Here is a 22,268-nt window from a genome sequence, read left to right as displayed (position 1 = left end):
CTCATAAGACAACGTCGTGGCAAAAAAAAAGGCAATCACGATCTCGTGTGCTCCGGAAGAGTAAGCAGATTCTGCTCCACATGTGGCACCCGTCTTGCTGCTCATCTAAGTACAAACCCCGTGATAAGTCTAATTATCACAATATAATTTGCTGACATTCACTTCATTTGAACTTTGGACTATAGTTATCGCATTGGCAATCATACCACATTTCCTTATTTTTATACAAAAAAGGGATTGTGTTGGGAGTTGGCAAAATCGTTTGGATTTCACCACATAGAGCGTAGGGTTCGACACACTAAATATTCTAGTCATATACGTAACTTGGTTTGGCAAACTAATGTAAAAAGAACGTTTTTGTCATGCTTAATCTACATATAAAGTATTTATTGTACACTAATTATATATATATGTACAACATGTACGATAAGCTTAAGGTAAGCAGGATTAAGGAAGAAATTGTACGAGGGGCAATTTAGATTACAAAAGTCCCAAGTCAGGAGCCTGTAATTCAGTGGTTGTTGTTTGTTGTTGTATATCATATTTGTTTTTCGCTTATTGTTTTGTGTATAAATCAGGCCGTTCATTTTCTCGTTTGAATTGTTTTTAAATTATTATTTCGGGGCCTTTTATAGCTTACTATGCGGTACGGGTATTGCTTATTGTTGAAGGCCGTACGGTGACCTATAGTTGTTAACTTCTATGTCATTTGGGCTCTGGTGGAGAGTTGTTTTCATTGGCAATCATAACACATCTTCTTATTTTTTTATATAAATAGTTTACATCAGATATTTGGACTGTAAATTCTACGTTCGGTTTTGGTTTGATTTATTTACATACAGTTTGTGATAACTTCATTCGTACAAATTGTAAAGTAATGTATCTTTCCTTTAACTTTAATTAACCATTCTTAATATATCGTTAGTTGAAATATAATTACAATTTTCAACCATTAAGTTGGCTTGTCTATGTTTGCCAAATCACTGATAATACAAGATGCAAGATACAAGATATTTTATTGTGCCAATCACGCCGCCCATTACTGGGCAGAATAATCATCGTTATTACAAAACAATATACAATACAATACTATATAATATTTTGAACTACATAAAATAACAAAATAATTGGTTATTAATGATTAGTATGATTGTTATAAAATAACGTCATGTAGAAAAAACAAAATAAAATAAAATAATGTAATGATAAAATTGACAACATTTTGTAAGGAACACACTGCAACTTGGACCAAATCAGTCATGAATCCATGTGTTATGAATATTATATTATCATCCTTTACATCTCCTTTACATATTATCTATCAGTTTTTGATATATCATAAATAGTTCTGTAAGCAGCTAATGAAGGATCTCAATGACATACCTATCGTCATTCGTAGTATTAAAATGTTTATATTTGGACTTAATTTTATTTAAGTAATGGTCCCCATCAACAGATGGACATTTCAAAAGGTAGTGTTATTCATCCTCTACAGCATTGTGGCATAACTGACAAATACGTTTGTTTGCCTCTACTCCATTGTATCTACTCGTTTCAATTTCTAATAAATGGTCACTTATACAAAATTTCGACAATAACCGTTTTTGTTTCCTATTTCCAATCATCAGATAAGTTTCAAATTCAAAATTGAATTTAAATTTTCTTTAGGTTTTCAATTTGTTATAACAGTATGAATTTTTTCTTTCATCATTAAATAAGTTAAATTTCCAATTTTTTTAGAATTTATAGATAAGGTTTTGTTTAACTTTCTTGACAATATAACTGGCTTTTAGTTTATCATTGTTTTTGTTTTAGAAATGATTCTAATCTTAAATATTTAAGAATTTCATGAATACACCCATACCATGAGTCTTTTTTTTTTAACGATGTCATATTTTTTCATAAACTATATGCCTCTAACAGAATAGAGTCATTTTGATTTACATTTTAAACCATGTGACACCAATATTTAACAAGATGTAATAATACTGAATCAATAATAGGGAAACGGCCGAATTCTCCTGTGCATGCGTCATTTGAAGATTTATCTTTGATTCCTAGAATATATTTACCAAATTTAGTATGAAGTTTCTCTAAAACCAAGTTTTTAATTTCTTATCAATAAAATTTCCTATATTATTTTTGTGTTTACTAGGAAGAAAAAAGCCCAAATTTTCATATAGTAAGACAGGTCTAATAGTATGATTGAAAATATATAATATTGTTTTCGCATTAGGAGAGATGTGTGTTAAAATGTTTCACAACTTTCAAATCTTTCCTTCCTTTGTTTAGTAACTCTTGTTTAGCTGCGGAAAAAGTACCAGAAGCTGTAAATATCACACCTAAATATTTGTACTGTTGTTTGTTTTCATTATATTCATTTTCATAATTTATTTGAACATCGTTTTATCTACAAGCTTTGTTAAAAACTAAAACTTTTTTTTTCTTTAAATTTATTGTCATTTTCCATTCATTTGAAAAGGCAGCCAATTTATTTACACAATTTTGGAGTCCTTGCTCTGATGTGGAAAGTAGCACTACATCATCTGGATATAATATTGTACTTATTTAAATGAGAGTCAACATCTTCCTACGTTTTATTTTTTTTATATCTTTTATTATAAGGATGACTTATACCTGAAATGTATATCTACACAGTACATTAGTAAAATATGATTAGTTATCTCTTACTCCGGGGACAAGTTTTTTAGGATACGAAGAAAACTTATAACAAATAAAGACGAGTCTATATAAGAAAAATAAATCTCAAGGGATGTTCTGTTAGTCTTCTGAACACAGACAAAATTAATTGCATGACGTCCTATCACAATTTGTCAAATAAAACGCCTCTAGAATCACTAATTAATGTCTAAATATAATTCAACGATCAGTGTCTGATTCAGCAATGTTCTGTTCTGTTGCGTTGCATCGGCTGGGTCTGCGTGGTGTTGATAGTTCCTTTTCCCCAGCTGTATTGGTGGCTGGAGACGGGAAAGAGCACGTGGTATCCTATTCATGGCAGGCACATCTGGTTCAGGGGTGTGGTGATATGACTGGTCCTAATTCAGATGTAGAAGCTGATGAATTGTCTGAGTTGCCTGTTTCGGAATGTGGCTGTAGTAAGTGTTTTACTCGATATAGCAGGTGGACTTTGGATTCTTGGTGGCACTGAAAGGATAGGAATCTTGGGCACCTGTGGCAATGTCGTCTTAAAAGGAGTTGGAGAGTTCAAGATTACTTCCTGAAGTTGTACTGTATTGGGCGCCATCAAAGTACATTGTACCTTGTGTTTGGTTGGTTTCAAAAGGAGTGAACTTTCGAAGGTGCAGGCATGATCTCCAACCTGTCGTGGCGGCAGATGGTGAGTGTGTTCATTCCACCGTTCATGTTCTTTCGAATGCCGTTTGACAAGTGCCATCTCTCGATGAGACATCAACTCAGTCCCTGTTTCGTGAGGAGAATATCTACCCATCAGTACGGGAATGCTTTATGCCCAAAAAAGATCCACATGTATTTGTACCTACCACGAACGACTGTTTTGTGGAAATTTGTCTATAATTTAAAAGTTTACAAATATCTCGAACCTCCGTACAATAATTAAAGTAGAAACACGTATATAAGATGTATAAATTATGCACCTTCTTTAAACTTTTAAAGCCCATAGAAAAAGATGTAAATAATTCTAATATACGAACTTGGCCTTTTTTTACTTCCCTAATAAAGAGGTCCATTTCTTTTGTTTAATTTCAATCGGGGATCCGCCTGTATATGACTTTGGACTATCCTAGGAAGAGCCATTATAAAATTGCTTTGTTTTACATTCTAAAACTTGTCTCATCAAAGCCTTGATACCATATTAAATCAATTTCTAAAGAAGTATCTTAGAATTCTTTCATTGACATGGCCACTGGGGTAAATGATAAATGTATTTGTAATTGATCATATATAGATATAAGAAGATGTGGTATGAGTGCCAATGAGACAACTCTCCATCCAAGTCACTATATGTAAAAGTAAACCATTATAGGTCAAAGTACGGCCTTCAACACGGAGCCTTGGCTCACACCGAACAGCAAGCTATAAAGGGCCCCAAAAATGACTAGTGTAAAACCATTCAAACAGGAAAACCAACGGTCTAATCTATGTAAAATACGAGAAACGAGAAACACTTATGAACCATATCAACAAACGACAACCACTGAACATCAGGTTATTGACTTAGAACAGGTGAAAACAAATGCAGATAGTCCATTATACTTTTGCTGTCTTGAATGTAATATGTAACCGATTAGATTTTCAATTACAAGCAATTGTTATTGATCAATTACAACCTTAATTACAACATAACAATGTAATTACGGTTACTTTATATTACACTTCGATTACATTGTACAGTTGAATTCATAATCAGAATTCTTCATTATCATAGTACTAAAGAGAAAACATAATAGTGTCCTTGGAATAAAAGGAGATGTGGGATATGAATCTATAAGAAAGCAACCCAACGAAACAAAAAGACTCATTTACAGGTCAATAGATAGCTTCAACAACAGACAGATTTCTTTAATCATATAATAAGCACATATTTTTTAACATTTACTCTCAACACCTATTTCATATTCTCCATATTTTTCTATATCATGAGTAACACATCGGGTGCCAACAGTGTAGCAGAAACTGCTTCTCTCAAACCAGAAAACGTGAATTATCATTTGTTTTATTTTTTTTTTTCATTTTTAGCTTTGTGTCCTGCCTAGCTACAATTCAGAAACCCTTTAAACATAGTTGGATGTGATTAGTGTTCAGTCTTAGCTTTACTTTGCATCACCGTGAAATGTTTTTAAAATGTCATCCACAGACGAAGGGTGCATCGGCGGCCGAGTGGTCTAAGTAGTTCAACTACTGTATCACACTGTCAACACTGTGGTTGTGGGTTCAAACCTTGTACATGACGGGTGTGTTCGACTCAGGCTTCCTTCACTAATTAAAAACTGACCGCCGCGAAATAGCCAATAGCGCTGAAAGTGGAGATAAACACCAACAATCTATCAATCAATCCAAAGAAGAAACTATAAAATTGAATATACCTGATAAAGTTGTAACACTTTTTGATCGATTTAATACCACGAAAGTGTTCTTTCGTCAAGCATTAAGAACACGATTACTGCCTTTGTCAGTTAAATTGGTACAATACAATAGGGATTCAGAAGTCATTAATTCTTAGCAATTGTCACAATAAAGTAAATATTTGTAAATTATTTATTTTCGTCGTACGTAGAACCTGTGATCACCGAAAAAAGACATTACTAAAACAAATGTAATATCCATTTGTCTTTGAAATAATAAAATAAGCCAGTAGAAATTCGTTTGATTTATTAATTTATCTTTTCAAAGCAGGCAAATATATTAACCGAAGGGAATTTTAAAGTAGAGATAAAAGCATATTAAGGATGTTCGCTACTCTGTTTCAAAATAACAAGCTTTTTAAAAGACTGATACAAATTGATAGTATACAAATAAAGAAACTAAAAAAGCAGAAAAAAATGAAGGGTCCGTGTGCTTGTTTTCGAGATATAAGCCATTGAAAATTTGGCGGGAAATAATTCTCTCTAGATTTTTCATACATTTAACATTGGCACCTTTTTGCTTTCAAAAACGATGAAAAAATAACAAGGATTTTATAAGATTTTCAGAGATGACATTTTAAAATATATGTAATCAAATCATGGAAAGAAAAGTAGGGGCTAATGGGCACATTTTTTAATGGCACTACATGGGTAAAACCAGAGGATTCCGAATATCTGACAAAAATTCAAAAACCCAGAGGAGCGAACATCCTTAACTGCAATCTATTTGAAAAGGAGAATTACTTTTTCTTTCTCTTTTTTCGATGTTTCAATTTGTTTGACCAAAAGGTTGGAACAAACTAATTTATTTGATGATGGCATCAAATAACACTAAAAAACAAAATTGGGGGGAAATCCTCACATCTGAACATTTGGTTTACTTTAGTTGTACAAAAAACATAGAAATATGAAACTCTTATGAAATTCGCTAACACGTATTGGGGAAATATATCCACACAGTTGATAACCAACAGAAAATCAATGGACTGGGGAAATATCCACACACATTCCAAAAAGAAATCAGTAGACTGGGGAAATATCCCAACAAAGATGATAATAAAAAAGAAATCAGAAGACTGGGGAAATATCCCCACAAAGATGTTAATCAAAAAGAAATCAGAAGACTGGGGAAGTTTCCCCACAAATGTTATAACCAAAATGAAATCATTAAACTGAGGAAATTTCCCTACACAATTGATAACCAAAAAGAAATCAATAAACTGGGGAAACTTCCCCACACAGTAGATAGCCAAAAAGAAATCAATAGACTGGGGAAATATCCCACAAAGATGATAACCAAAAAGAAATCAATACACTTGGGAAATTTTCCTCACAAAGATGACTAACAATATTAAGTTCATAGACTGAAGGAAAATCCCCATGCACTGCACAATGATTACATATACAATTGACACACAAAAGAAGAAAATATGTCGTCTCACAGATACAGCAAACAGTGGAGAATCATATACACCAGCATATAACACAAAAGGAACATTGACTGGGAAAACATTCTCATTGATAAATTGAACAACAAATAGTACAGATAAAGGTGTTACATTACAAGAAATTTCCCCACAAACTGTTTGTTTAACTGTAACAGTGTATAGTCATAAATTAACTCATATGCCTTAATCTGGTAAATTTCACCGCTTGTTTGAAAAATTGTTGACCCTCCTGTAAACCATGCATGACAATAAAAACAATTGACACATTTTAGGTGAGTTGACTTTCTTGCGCAAACTGGTTTTAATTTGAACTGTTAACATTTACAGCAAATATGATAAATAAAATTAAAAAAATCCAAATTTAACAGACTCAAAAAGAAAATAAACTCTTTAAGTTCTCTGATGTCCTCATATAACAGTAATACATCTTGCCTTGAACAGGACCCTCCTTTTCCTTTCCTGTAAAAACTGACTATCTTTACGCGATAACCTACATTAAATGTCTCAATGAAACGTTTTTCTGATACTTTTTTGTGATCGTCATTCTGACATTGATATTTATAAAATGAGAAAATTTTACTAAGTTAATATCACTGAGATAGAGTACAAGTCCATTAACAGAAATTCTGATATCCGAGTATACGACAATTTATAAGGAAGTTTGATCGAACTAGATGTTAAGGTTTAAACATTCAACTCAAAGTAAAAATACAGAGGCGTCAGATATCAGATCATATCAAATGGACATCAAAATTCATAATTCAAAATGATACCGACAAACCACAAACGGTCTACAAAATATTACATAGATTGATTAATTGTTGTTTGCTTTATGTCCAGTGGCAAATATTCATGCTGGATTGGTTTTTGTTTGCTTTACGTCCAGTGGCAAATATGTATGCATGTTCAGGCCGAGAACAAATTAATAATTACTAGTAATACAAAAGATAGGTCTCCAAGGATGAAGAGCGGGAAATTTATCTCTCAATACGAGGCATTATATATAACGTACCCATTCTGACCGGACGTGGTTGCGTATTTACACATCCCGCGTAGCCCAAGTTTGACAAGGGTAATTACTGCCAATCGGGATAAGACCAAGGTAACAATTTTGCTATACCCTATTAACCCTTGGGGTAAATACTACATATAGAAATAAATAAAGAATGTGTCCATGGGATACAGATGCCCCGCTTGTAAATATACTTCAAATTAGATTTTTTTTTCAATTTACAAAGGGACATAACTTGAGAACAGTGAAAGTGACGCCACCCAAATTTAAACTTGATCTGTGTTGGGTGTTAAAGTTAGAGAAAGGAAACTAATTTTGGGACTAAAGGACAAGGGTAAAACATAATGCCCCTCCGCAGCGGCTGGTTCATAAAAACAATCACTGAACATTACAACTCACTCCAAAAACCATGAAATTACGACAATCTTAACTCTTTCACCCCTATAAAAGAATCATGCAAATGTAACGGATACTGATCTAAAAACTGAATATGGTGATCTAAGGTGGATGAAATAAGAGAGGTTGGGGTGTCTCGACAGCAGGCATTGCTGTAAATGGACAATTGCAGTCTATTTTTCAAATAAATTTCGACCTTTAGAGGTGAACGTTGATGTACCTGTACATACATGTTGTACTTATAACCTTGTAGTTACAGTAGCCATCTATGTTGACTTAAAGTATATGTGAATTCATTGCCTTACTCAGGAAACCTTTATGGCAGGCCTTGTCAGCCAAAATACAAAGTCTTACATATCTTTAACAAAACAGTAATCCTGAAACAATCTGGCAATATAATATATGATAAGGAGATGTGGTATGATTACCAATGTGAGAACTTTCCACTAAAGTCGAAGTGACGTGGATTTAGGAAATGTACAGTTGACACCTTTTTAATCACCATCAAAAGATGGAAGTAAAATTAAATATATAAGTGTGGCGGAAGACATGATAATTTCATATTTTACAACAAAACTGACATGTCAGCACGACCCCCGCTTGTATATTTTTTGATAAGGCATAGAAAAAAAAAGAAAGCATATGCGCCTCCACAGGAATTTATTCATGATCTGTATTCTCGAAAGAGTTTAAAAGTAAACGAAGTTTCGTAAAAAACCGAGCACTATGAGTTTAAAAGTTTCAAACGGACATTTCGAAAATTGCGATAATTTCTAACACTAGGGTATGTTTGATTTGTCATAATATTCATAAAGGTTTCCGCCAAAAAAACGCAAAATATGGATAAAAAACCTGCGTTTAAGGACAATTACTGCAATACGAGTGAACTGACAATTTTGGCAATATTTGCCTATTTCTACTACTAGTACTCGTCTTGCAGATCATTTGTCTTTTTACAGTTAATCTCTATTTTCTCTATTTTTTTTTAATCAAAATGCTAAAAAATTAGGTAAAAATAATTCAATTCAAGGGCAATTGACTCCATTGAGGAGTTGATTGACAATTTCCGCTGTGACTAGATGGTAAAAATCTTGACTTGCTGGTCATATTTCCTATTTACAAATGTTCCTTCCCTTAAATAGTTTTCGCAAAATATTGAAAAATCGGTAGAAGTCAGGAGCCTGTAGTTCAGTGGTTGTCGTTCAACTTGGTTCGTGTCTGTCATATTTGTTTTTTCGTAAATTGTTTTGTTATAAAAAGTTTTCTCAATTCAATTATTTTTCATTTTTCATGTCGGGGCTTTTTATAGCTGAATATACGGTATGGGTTTTTTCTCATTGTTGAAGGCCGTACGGTTGCCTATAATTGCTTACGTCCACTTCATTTGAACTTTGGTGGATAGCTGTCTCATGCTCCGTGTTGAAGGCCGTACCTTGACCTATAATGGTTTACTTTTATAAATTGTAACTTGGATGGAGAGTTGTCTCATTGGCACTCATACCACATCTTCCTATATCTAATCATTGGCAATCATACCACATATCCTTATTTTTATATAAATCATCCAAGGGCAAATACTCCTATAAGGAGTCGTTTGAAAATTTTGGTTATGTTGACTGTTTTGTAGATCTGGATTTGCTGATCATTTTTACTGCTAACAGTTTCTCCCTATCTACATTTGTACTAATTACCTTGCATAGTTTTTTTTACAAAAATATTGAAATATCGGTATAAAACATCCTTAAATTGCAATTACTGCTAAAAGTAGCCAAGAAACAATTTGGTTATGTCGACCTTTTTTTTTTTGAGATCTGGTCTTGCTAAGTAGTTTTGCTATTAAAAGTTTCTCTCTATCTGATATAGTTTTCAAGATAATAGCAACAAAGGAAAATAAAATGATAAAATTCATCATTTTAGGGGTAATAACTCCTATAAGAAGTCGTCTGACAATTTTGAAATAAATTGGCAGTAGGTAGATCTCCCCATTCTTAACATTTGTGGCAGGTCGGATTTTCTCTTTCCTTAGTGGTTTTAAAGATAAAAGTGAAATCTTACATGCTACTGATATGTTCTATTTTTAGACATGTCTGCCATGTTGCCGTGTTGGCAGGCTGGGTTATCGGACACATTTTTTAAACTAGATACCCAAATGATAGTTGTGTCCAAGTTTGATTCCAATGTGTCCAGTAGTTTCAGAGTAGTAGGAGATATTTGTAGCAGAAAGCTGACGACGACGACGACGACGACGACGACGAACACCAAGTGTTGGCAAAAGCTCAGACTGACCCTTTTGACAAGGTGAGCTAAAACCAATTCAGGCCAAATATAGAACTAAAAGTCAAATCCCGTTATACGGCCATTAACTTCAGGAGCGGTTTAAATAAATCTAGCATTATAGATCTACAGGTGTGATGTTGTTCAAACGATGCGTTTTGTCGAAGCCTCCATTTTACTAGTATTCTTTTGATATAAAGCTTTTTTAATTTTAAACTGGCATCATTCAGGTAACAAATTTTATTTTTCAATAATTAAAGTCATAGTAAAAATGTTAGCGAACGGATACGGTGTATCGATACACTAGCCCAACAAGAAAAACATATAATGCAAAGTTACAGTTACTTTTAACAAAACGCAAAATCTTTCTCCTTATTGCAAGTTCCAAGACGATCCTAATAATGTTATTTGGCAGACGTCGATCACGTTCGTTAAACTTCTTTAAAACTCTAATGAAACAAATATTCTACAATTATAAATTGACATGCTATGTTCATCACGTCGAAAACAATTTTAAATTTGTATATAAAATAAATATTTGAAGGTACTTAGAGATTGAGGTTATCGAAGCCAGATCATATTTTTTTATTCTGTTATCGACACTCCTTTAAACCCGTACGCAGTTATAGGAAAAACATCAGAAAGCAGGTTTCATCAGCTAAGTAGCCAGAACATTTATTTTTTTGATAAATAATTTAGTCAAACGCTTGTTTATTTGTCTTCACAGCATGAAATTGTCTGAAGACAAGAATAATATAGATGATTGATACGAAATGAATATGACCACCTGTGTTACATTGTAGTAGAGTAATACATTTAAGCTTGGTATAATTCCGTAAAGCCGTTTCAAAGGATTGACATTTTCGGAGTTTCTCAAAGTAGTCCAGCTGATTCGTGCATATTTTTAGAAGAATTGTTGGTTTGATGATAAAAGCATGAAACTTTGCACAGTTGTATATACATACGTGGTAGTCAATTTAAGCTATGGAAATACTCTGAAAAATCCAATATGTCGGCCATTTTCAAGATGTCTGCCAATCAGTCTAAATTTTACCACCATGTATACATAAAGCAAATAAAAGTCACACCAAATCTTTTAAAAACATATCAAATGTAATCCAACGCTTTTAGTAAATCATGGCGTTATATTAGAATTCATTTCTTTTCAAAATGGCGGAACATTTCAAAATGGCCGCCAAAAAGTGAAAATGAACAAAACTGAGTCAAGGCTTTTGTGATATTTATTTCTTTTATCGAATTGCACTTTGTAGTTCATACACTATTCTAGAGGTTTCGTTTTCCTGATATATAGATGCTGCTTGAAAGACAATTTAATAAAAGATTCCATGAATGGAAAGATTCGAACAATTAGCAGGACGCCATCAGAATTTGTTTGACCACTAGGTACCATCTGAGTCACAAATGGTAAAGGATATGTTCCACTTCCCCTTGCCACAATTCTTTCTTTTACCTCGATTGTGGTAACATCAAGATGATGAATAAATACAACTTATCACCTAATTTCTACTGGCAATGAGTAACATCACGAATGCTACCAGTTGGCCAAAAAAAAACACTCTTCCGTACACCTGCGTTGGCCCCTATAGCTAGTTTTGATGAACAGGGACTCGTGTTGTTTTTGCTTTCAATGTTGCGTTATTTGCTCTTTATTTTTCAATGTCTATGTTGTCAACCAGTGAAAGCCTTGTTTATCCATCGTACAGGTATAGAAAACCTTGTTTCATTCCAAACATTCCCATTTGGTCAAGTTTTAGATAATTTACATGTTCCGATGGCTTTTACATGTTTTATATTTTGTGAATTCTAAGGGTTAGAAGAGATATTTATAAATCCACTATTATATGATATATGCCTAATTACTGGATATGACTCATCGATCTATTTAAACAAGAGCACCTAGGTAGGTGTCACTTTGTGACCCTTCTTGAGCACATGAGATCATCCCCGGTTTTTATTTGGGGTTGGTGTTGCTCAATTTTTAGATTTTTGTGTAGCGATTTGTGTTAGTTCTTTTTTGCGTTTTTTTATTCTTATCTGGTTTTGTTTTACTAATGATTTTTGAGTGCTTAAGTATCTTTTTTATTATCTAAACAGTTTTCAAAATTTTTCTTGAGGACAGCCCATTTAGTGTTTGCCCCACTGCCCACCACATTTCAAACAGGACCGTACATAACATAATTGTCGTCGCGCATTTTCATCTACCGTGACATCCGTTTTCTAGCTGTCAACCACATTTCATTACCGCATTCCTGGTGTAGAATATCATGTGGAATACCTGATCAATATATTATTTCAAAGGTGGATTGAAACTTGTTAATTACTATGGCCATTTCTGAACAAAACACTATTAAATGTGCGATATTGGTGATCAATCCGATTGCCCCAACTTTCTTCTTTTACAAGTGTGTAATTCTACTCATGGTCTTGATCTACATTTACCATTTTCAAATTCCGCTTGCAACACTTAAACTGTATAGTTATATGACATAATATCGCGCACGGGTACTGGAAGCCATAATTTGGATGGAAAAATGCAAAGAACCAATTAACAAGCAGAATAATGGAATTTGTATACATCTAGAAGGAACATTCTCTTAATGATCACACATCAAAATGTCTAGTTCAATCTTTAATGTTACAGACCAGTTGTGGTTAAGTGGACTGTCAATTTCCATCTAATTACTCAATTCTTTGAATGTTACATAGTTCTCACCAGGGTCTCGTTCCTCAGTAAAAATTATGTCACGATCTTTGCATAAGAATGAGAAGTACACCTACTGTAATCTCATGGACATATCTTGTTCGTTATGCATGAGAGCCTCTAAAAAATCATCTGCTATTCATTAAGTAGTATGTTTCCTTGATTGAACACTTGTTCAACCACTGTTTTCTAACTAATCACATAAGGTTCGCAACCATGCCATTTCTATATGAAGACCTAAAACAAAACTCTTCTTTGTTCAGCTAGAAATATGTTTGCCCAGTTCCACTGTTCCGATTTTGAAAAAGCAAAAAAAAAAAAAAAAAACGATTGATCACCAGTGATAATTGCTACATGTTTCGGAAAAAATTAACACATTGCTGGATTGTATTCATGAAATGTCTAATCGTTTTGACAGATTTGATCTCTTCCTGAACCATTGGTGAATGGGGCCTGATATATAAAGTCGTATTACCATCTGTCTTGTCTCTACATGCGTGGAATGCTGTCCAGACATATTTATTGTTTTCATTATCATCTGCTTCAAGACATCTGTGTTATCATTTTGTTAAATTATTTATACCGTGTGAGGATATAGTTACACAATTGCCTAATTATACCAGGTTGCCATACATGTATATCTGGTTAGACAATTGACATAGTGCATGTCCATAAAACGTTTATTATTAGATGCAAGTATGATACGCATGGTTATGTTTGGTTAGTATTAAGGATATATCTTATTATATAGTAAAATATATACTAAGTTATAGTAATAATACGAACAGTACCAGAGATTATAAATGGAATGCATATATTTCAAAGCAAAAGATTATGAAGAATTTGCAAGTTAGACTAAGAAAAGACTGAAATATGGAAGTTGTCGTACAGTGTAACGATTCTTTAGCCGTATTTGAACTCTTGTTGTTGTCAATATTATTCACGAATGCTGTTGTAAAACCTACACGTTTAGCGGGAGGAACCACATATTCTGGTCATCAATGTTGAATGTTTCATAAATGGAATCTTCTAATACAGTAGACAAATGGATAATTGGACCATTCATAAACGACAGACTTAAACTGTACATTTTGTCATTTAGTACCTCCTTTCCTACTCATAGCATCCAGTAGAAGGCCTGTATACATTTTGAGATGGTTTTAGTTAAGTTGAATTTAATGTTAAAGAAGAATAAAGAAATAAAACAGCAATAACTTTGAGATGGATAGCGTCGTATTTGCCTCAATGAAATAACTCGACTGCATCTGAATATTTGGCCAAACGATTATCAACTAATGTCTTTAATGACTATTGAAAAGACTTATCCTACATCATGTCTTTTTGAACTACCTACATGTGCAGCTTTTTCAAATATCAATGTCATACAAACAAATTGTTGCGGTTACTTGTTAAATTGCAATAACAGAAGAAGCATGCACCTGCCTTGTTAATGAACTGGCAAGCCTGAGAATACTGCAATTTTAAATCATTACTATGTCCTCTACCAGTTGATCACAGAGAAAACTGTTCTAGTCGAAAAGTATACATTTAAGTTAAGTTTAGCGTAAATATTGGAATAACGCCAGTGCCTATACGTGATCCCTCATTGTAGACGAATGTTCTGCAAGAATGGTACCGTAGATATAATTTTCTATACTTTCCTCACAAATCTTTTTATGTTTGGCTTTAGTATATAAATGTGGCATACACTTGGTATTATATGGCACTAGGTTTTACTGTAGATACGTCAAAACAAAACATTTTGTAACTTTCTATAAGTGAATTTTGTTGATTTTGATATCTTATGACGGCCATCTTGGAAAAGCCGCCATTTTGAAATTCCAAGTTAGGTCCACAACTTATATTGTTCGAAGCACCTAGTACTACAAACATGACAAATTAAAACTAAAATAAGGGAAATTTGTTGATTTTGATTTTTTTTTGTGGCTGCCATCTTGGAAAACGCCGCCATATTGAATTTTTAAGCTTGATTAATAGCATATATTTTTCTATACATCCAGCAGTACTACCATTCCAAATTTGCCCGTAAATTTGACCTTATATAAATGATATATGTTGATTTTGATATTTAATGGCGGCCATCTTGAAAAAAGGCCGCCATTTTGAAATATCAAGATGGATCCATAGCTAATATTCTTTGAAACACCTATAACTACTACCATGCCAAATTTGGTGCTTTTATCATAAAAAAACCCACAATTTTGTCACCGATCCGCTGGACTATTATCGTGTTCTTAATGCTTGACGAAAGTACACTTTTGTGGTATTAAATCTATCAAAAAGTGTTACAACTTTATCAGGTATATTCAATTTTATAGTTTCTTCTTTGGATTGATTGATAGAGTTTTAATGTTTATCTCCATTTTCATCGCTATTGGCTATTTCGCGGCGGTCAGTTTTTAATTAGTGAAGGAAGCCGGAGTGACTGGAAACCAACGACCTTTTGCAGAAAAACATCCAGGGGTTATGTCAATGAAAGAATTCGAAGAAACATCTTTAGAAATTGATTAAATATGGTATTAAGGCTTTGATGAGACAAGTCTTAGAATGTAAAACAAAGCAATCTTATAATGGCTCTTCCTATGATCGTCCAAAGTCATCGTAAGACCATCTTGTGCTAAAGAATGAATATGTTTAGAGAAGTATACAGGCGGATACTCAATTGAAATTAAACAAAAGAAATGAAACTCTTTGTTAGAGAAGGTAAAAAAGGCCAAGATGGAATATTTGAATTGTTTACATCTGTTTCTATGGACTTTTAAAGTTTAATGAAGGTACATAATTTATGATTTTATGCATCTTATATACGTGTTTTTACCTAAATTATAGTACGGAATTCGAAATGTTTGTAAACTTTTAAATTATAGACAAATTATCACAAAACAGTCGTTTGTGGTAGGTGCAAATAAGCATAAATTCCGCCGAAAAAAAAAAAACCGCTGAAAGATAATAGATTGATCTTTATTAAGCATTAATTTTCATCTCTGCCCCCGGCGACAAATTTCTTGGAAAAAATCCTAAAAATGAGCAATAAGTTCATCGAAAAGAGAAATTCGAGTACACCTTTTTTTTGTTCAGGCGTGTATGAGTTGACTATTCTGTCTTGAAAACGTATAAAGAAAAAAATATTTGATACATCATTTCGCTTCAGATTCTATTATTTTTATATATTTTGGCTACAGGTTGATATGATAACATTAAACATTCACTGTACTAAAAATGAAATATATGGGTCAAGTCAAATACCTTTCTAATGAGTCATAACAACAGAGTAGGTGTGTTCGAATAACAAATTGTTACTAAAAGTACTTGACGACAGACTTTACAAGTGGATCTTAAAAATGCATAACTTCATAAAAACTTCATTTTTTGTGTTTGTGCTTTAAGGTTATTAGTTCTCAACCTCTGAAAATTCTTAGTCTGTCCTTCCACGAAATATTTAATTAGATTTTTTTTAAATATTTTTGAACTTTCGAAAATTCCCCCTGACAACCGATCAGACAATAGTTTTAAGTTGACTAAATGCATTAAAGTGCATTAAATGATGTTCAATAGCTAGTAGATACATTTGTCTTTTAAAATACAACTGGCATATAAGGATCGTAATGATGCTATGTGGATAAATTTATCGGTTTCCAAGAGCTAAATTGACAGCGCGTCATCCCTACTATGGCTTCCATTTTTACGATTGAAAATTAGGTGGCGTATTGGGGAGATAATTTTGACGAATTAAAATCTGACTGTATAGGAAATATATATACAATGCATATGTTTTCCTATGTATACTTGTAAATAGAGAGAAGTATCGTAATACTGCTAGTCTAAATAAAGTTACAGGAATAGCATTTTATTACTGTTGATAATAAATATAACAAAAATACAGTTGTAATTTAGAACTAAACTGTAGATAAATTGTTAAATGAATTTATGTGCGGTATGCGGAATGATTTTGAAAGATTGCGCAATAATTTTATAATGAGGATTTTATAAAGGTTGTGTAACTATTGCCGTTAACCGGTTTGGCGGTCAGTATATAAGTTATTGCACGGGTTTTCAGTTATCGGGGACTGGGAAGTGACCACACAAACGCACTTAGTATAAATAGAAGTTTATTACTTTTTTTTACCAAAATATTTGTATTTTTGTTTTTATATAGCATAATATTAAAATGTGTTGTATTTATTTTGTAGATTATTTTGTTACAGAACATGCATGACATTGTTCAAGATTCTGCCAGGCAGTGTATCTTGTGTCGTTTTGATAGACTTTATTCTTGTAGCTTGATGGACTTTAAAGGCAGATACATTTTGTTTTAAAGAATACATTTTGAGGTGGTCACTGTGCCATTCAGTATTCCAACTTGTGTTTGTTTTGTTGTATGTAGAAAGTAAAGTCTAATGTTGAAGTGTACATAATTGCATCTGCCCAATTATGTACACATATGTTTAAAATAGATGGAGCATTTTAGCACATAAATACTTTATGTTTGGTTAAACAAAGTGCATTAAAACATAAAGGTTAAAATTGTGTTGTTATTATAATGAATAAAATATTTTATCTTAGGTCCACTCTTTTTTATTTCCGGTATACACGTTTTCATTGCATCAGCACGAGCTCGAGTACGAAAGGGAGTTGAAAGACCAACTCCCCTGCATGTGTTTGATTCACAGGGTTAAAATCTTAAAGTTTCAAATCCCACTGGAATTGGAATAATAAAGATTCGGAATTATGTACTTGCAAAAATATTCCACAATTTTACATTTTCCGTAAATCAAATTACTATTCAACACCACATTGTGTTTTTTTAAGGCATTTTGATGCAAAATTGCTAACTTTATACATGTTTTTGTAAAATTTTGCAATGAACGTCTCTAACAAAAATTAGTTGATTTGTATCCGAAAGACAATATGCCAATATAATTTTGGTTTTGAGGATGAGTATCCTTAATAAATTTTTTTTATAGATACTAATTTAACTTTTGTTATAATTTGAAAAAAATACGGTATTGTGCTAATTTCACGTGTTTTGAATTTTGTCGCTTGTTTAAAAAAATTGCCATAATATTGTTTGAACCTCAAAGTACACAAATACAGAATTGGGTTCTTCATGATGCAGAAGTACTGTCAGTGTTCTAGTAAATCAAATTGAGAATGGAAATGGGGAATGTGTCAAAGAGACAAACAACCCGACCAAAGAGCAGAAAACAGCCGAAGGCCACCAATGGGTCTTTAACACAGCCAGAACATTCTACACCCGGAGGCGGGTTTCAGCTGGCCCCTTAACAAAAATGTGTACTAGTTCAGTGAAAATGGACGTCACACTAAACTACCTACCTATTGTTATGATGTTTGGAAATTATGTCTGGTTGGCAGCAGATTCACACATACAGCTAAGAGCAGGTATGCCCATATTGAAGGTGAGGCCTTGGCTGTTGTGTATGCACTCCACCAAACACGCTACTATGTTCAAGGTTGCAAAGACCTTCTTGTTGCAACTGACCGTAAGCCACTACTCCAGATTCTAAATGATAGATCACTCAAAGACATCGACAACAGACGCCTCCTTAACCTCAAACAGAAAACTCTAGGGTATAGATTCACAATTATTCATATGCCAGGCAGAAAGAACCTTGGGCCAGATGCAGCTTCAAGGTATCCTTGGACCATCAGACCGTCTGAACTTACCAAGTGAAGCACTAAAACTTGATTTCCTCGTTAACATGACTGCTAATTATCATGACACGCTCACCAGTCTATGCCTACATACACAGGATAATCATACAGCTAATGACACCTCCACAGTCGCTGCTGCAACTACTGCCCTGAATGCTGTTATCATAGTTGTTACCTGGAACATGGTCCGTGAAGCCACAGCATCAGACCCTACATTTGTAAATCTCATCAGACAGCTGGAGGCAAGGTTTCCAGAAGATTGCAATGAGCTACCGACAGACTTGAATCCTTACCATTGATTTGCATCCAGTTTATGCACCGTGGATGGTGTAGTTCTCATGGGCCAACAATTTGTTTTGCCACCAGCTCCTGTGCAAACCAGTACTCAATGCACTCCACGCAGCCCACCAAGGAGTCAGCTCAATGTGTAATCGTATGATTTTCATTAAGAATTGGCTGGTGCAATGTATTTCCTGTAGCACAACGTTGGTTTATTGTTTCTGCTGCATGTACTGTAGTAGGTGCCATTATTTGACTGAAAGATAGTGTACCAGAGGTTGAGCTCACTGTGTCAAATAAAGCAATAGAAGGAGTTGAAATTCTTGGATCCATTATAACTGTGATGCCATTTGTCCTTGTGGTGCTTGAAGCTATTGTAGCTGGAATATTTACTGAAGCCTCAGAATGTTGTTACTTCGTCTTCTTAGTCGCTGATGCAGCAACGTTAACTTATCTGTTATACCGACTTGTTTGCATCCTCTTTCTTTCCGATCGAGCGATCTCCTATACATGATCTGATCTGAAACTCAAAGTATATGTGTTAATTACCTGTATTTGAGCAGTCCCATAATATCGATGTATCATGCATGCAATGAGTCAATTTCTTACTATTAAAAACTGTTAACTAGATTGCCAGTGACTACATTTCATTAAAAGCAAACACATCTTGAATAATAATATATAAATTATTTTGTTCTTGGTTCTTTATATTGCTCTAATATTACAATTTGTGATTTGTAGGTTATCACTGAATTGTTCATATAAATATTAAATCAAAATTGATATTAACGCTGATTAAGAACTGTTTCCAATTGCAGAGTAGGTAATAACTAAAAATAATAACTGATGTTATTGTCATTTATTTCATCATAACATATTTATTATTCCTCTAATGAAAAGGAATCAAGTAGTCACGTGATTAGTAGAACGTGTTCGGGATCTGTATGACTAAACATATCTCTGTTTCGCGTAGTCTGATTTAACCTGAATACTACCACCTTCAATTGCCATCATGATAAACACAAAGTTCGCCTTATTAAGTTTGAAACGGTTAATATCGTCTAATTATTTGAAACGGCAAGTATCGGAACATTCAATCAGATAAATAATACATATTACCACAACAGGACTATACATTTAAGAAATAATTACACAATTTGTACTGCACGGAATTTATCACACCGCAATAAAACTTTTCAATACATGTATATATAACCAAGCTATGTTTAATTTAAATACCATGTGTGACCGGATACATAATGTCGAAATTTATATAAAAAACGCCATTTATATGTCGTTATTCAAAGATGCTCTCTGCAGATAAATTCATTTAGATATAGGGAAATGGATTAAACCGTTATCGATCCGTCCTCATCCAACTTGTAAGTACTCTCATGATCTATTATTAAATCTTATTTACAGCTATTTCTACTTTTTTACGATAATAAACCATATCCAGAAATCAACGCCACTTTGCTTATTTGAATATTATACTAAAGAAATCGGATACGGGTCACGGAAATTATATTGAAATGGTAGGGAATTTAGAAAAAATGTCTGTTTTAACTTTGATTTAAGTAATAGACAGGTTGCCGGGGCAGAAAATAAATATACACAACAATATACACCATTAAAACGAAGTATAATGACTGGCGTTGCAAAAATCAAGGTTCCTGAGCTATTTTAAAAATCGAAGCGAGAGGCTTTTAACATTGCAGTATAAAATACAGGCTAAAATGGCTGAAACGTCAAATTTGCAAACTTCGTGTTGAACATTGACTAACAAGGTCATTAGAAATTCAGGTTGCCGGGGTGAAACTTGAAACTTGAATGTCCAAAGAATAAGCAAGTCCAAACCTTGTATGTGTAGTCGTTGAACTCTAGGTTCCCACGTAAAGTTAAAATGCCTCTATTTCAAGAGGAATAAACTCACGAAAACACGAAAAAATCACTAAATTCGCGTTCATTGTTTTGATTTTGACCGCCTGACAACTTTACGGAAATATCAGAGTGATTATAAACAAGGACTTTGTGACGGACAACTTATAATATCCGTGTTTTAAAGATTTTAATGATATCAAGCCAGTCCAGTTCAAACTATTATCACGTGGTACAATTCTCATTTACATATTATGAATATTAATTAGCAAAAGTATTACTAATTTCTGGCTATGCTTCTTTGTTAAATTTTGTATCAATCGACCTTGCAGCCTACTTTTGAAAATACCCAAATGAAGCCGTGATTCAACTAATTACTACAAATGTTAATTGCCCAATATTAGACTAACAACTTCTGAAAATTCAAACTCGAGTTTTTACCCAAAGGATAACTGGCTTCAAAATTGGAGATTTTAAATCCTTTTATTATCACAGTTTATAATAAAAAAGCGATTTTTTCAATCTTTCAGAAAATAGTTTGTTGCGTCGAACATATAAAATTAAAAAATTCAAGACGAGGCAATGAGATAAAACTAAGAATATAATTCGATGATTTCTATATCTAGCTCTAGAATATGTAAACAGATTGTGAATACGGCTAAACTAACGATACAAACAAATTTATGAATGTGAAAGATTATACTCGAAGTCTGATATATATCTGATATCACTTTGCCATCGGTAAAACACAAAGAATATATAAATCAATAGCATTACTATTTGAAAAGAATATCATTCACGTATTATCTACAAGGAGAGTCATACACATGATTGGTTGGGTGTAGGAAGTCGTATTCGTATTTTCGTTTTCTGGACGTTATCATATCGGAATTCTTAAACGAACTCCGACGGGACACTAGGCATCACGTAGGTTTTTTTACTGTCTAGAAGAAGGACATATCCATCGACGAGGTCGCGACGATCTTCTGTCCGTTTCTGTCGATACTGTATTTACGACAGGTAACATGTGCTCCTTCCTCCAACAGGAGCAAAAAACATTGGCCAGAGCATGTACACGTCTCCTTTCGGCAAGACATAGGCCTATGTTGATGAATTCTCCGAGATGATATAAAAATAAGAAGTAATAGGTTTTCGGTGTTAATAACATTACTGGAGTTTACGTAAAATTAACGTTTTCTCTGACTCTGTTTAATACATGAACCAGAGGTCTGGAGTTATAGCTGACCTTTCTGCCAAAAACGTGTTGGGTACGTTATGTGTTAGGCTCTTACAGGTGCATTAACCAGCATGGACTCATATATTCTTCTGGCGACTCTAATCATTCTCTCGCAGGTTCCATCCATGTGGGATAAATGCAATGGATTAAAGATTCAAGTTGTGTCAGTATTGTTTGATACATTCTTGAAAGATTCGTCCCC

This window comes from Mytilus californianus, unplaced genomic scaffold, assembly GCF_021869535.1.
Source record: "Mytilus californianus isolate M0D057914Y unplaced genomic scaffold, xbMytCali1.0.p SCAF_9, whole genome shotgun sequence".
Taxonomy (NCBI): Eukaryota; Metazoa; Mollusca; class Bivalvia; order Mytilida; family Mytilidae; genus Mytilus; species Mytilus californianus.
This window is presented reverse-complemented; position numbering follows the sequence as displayed.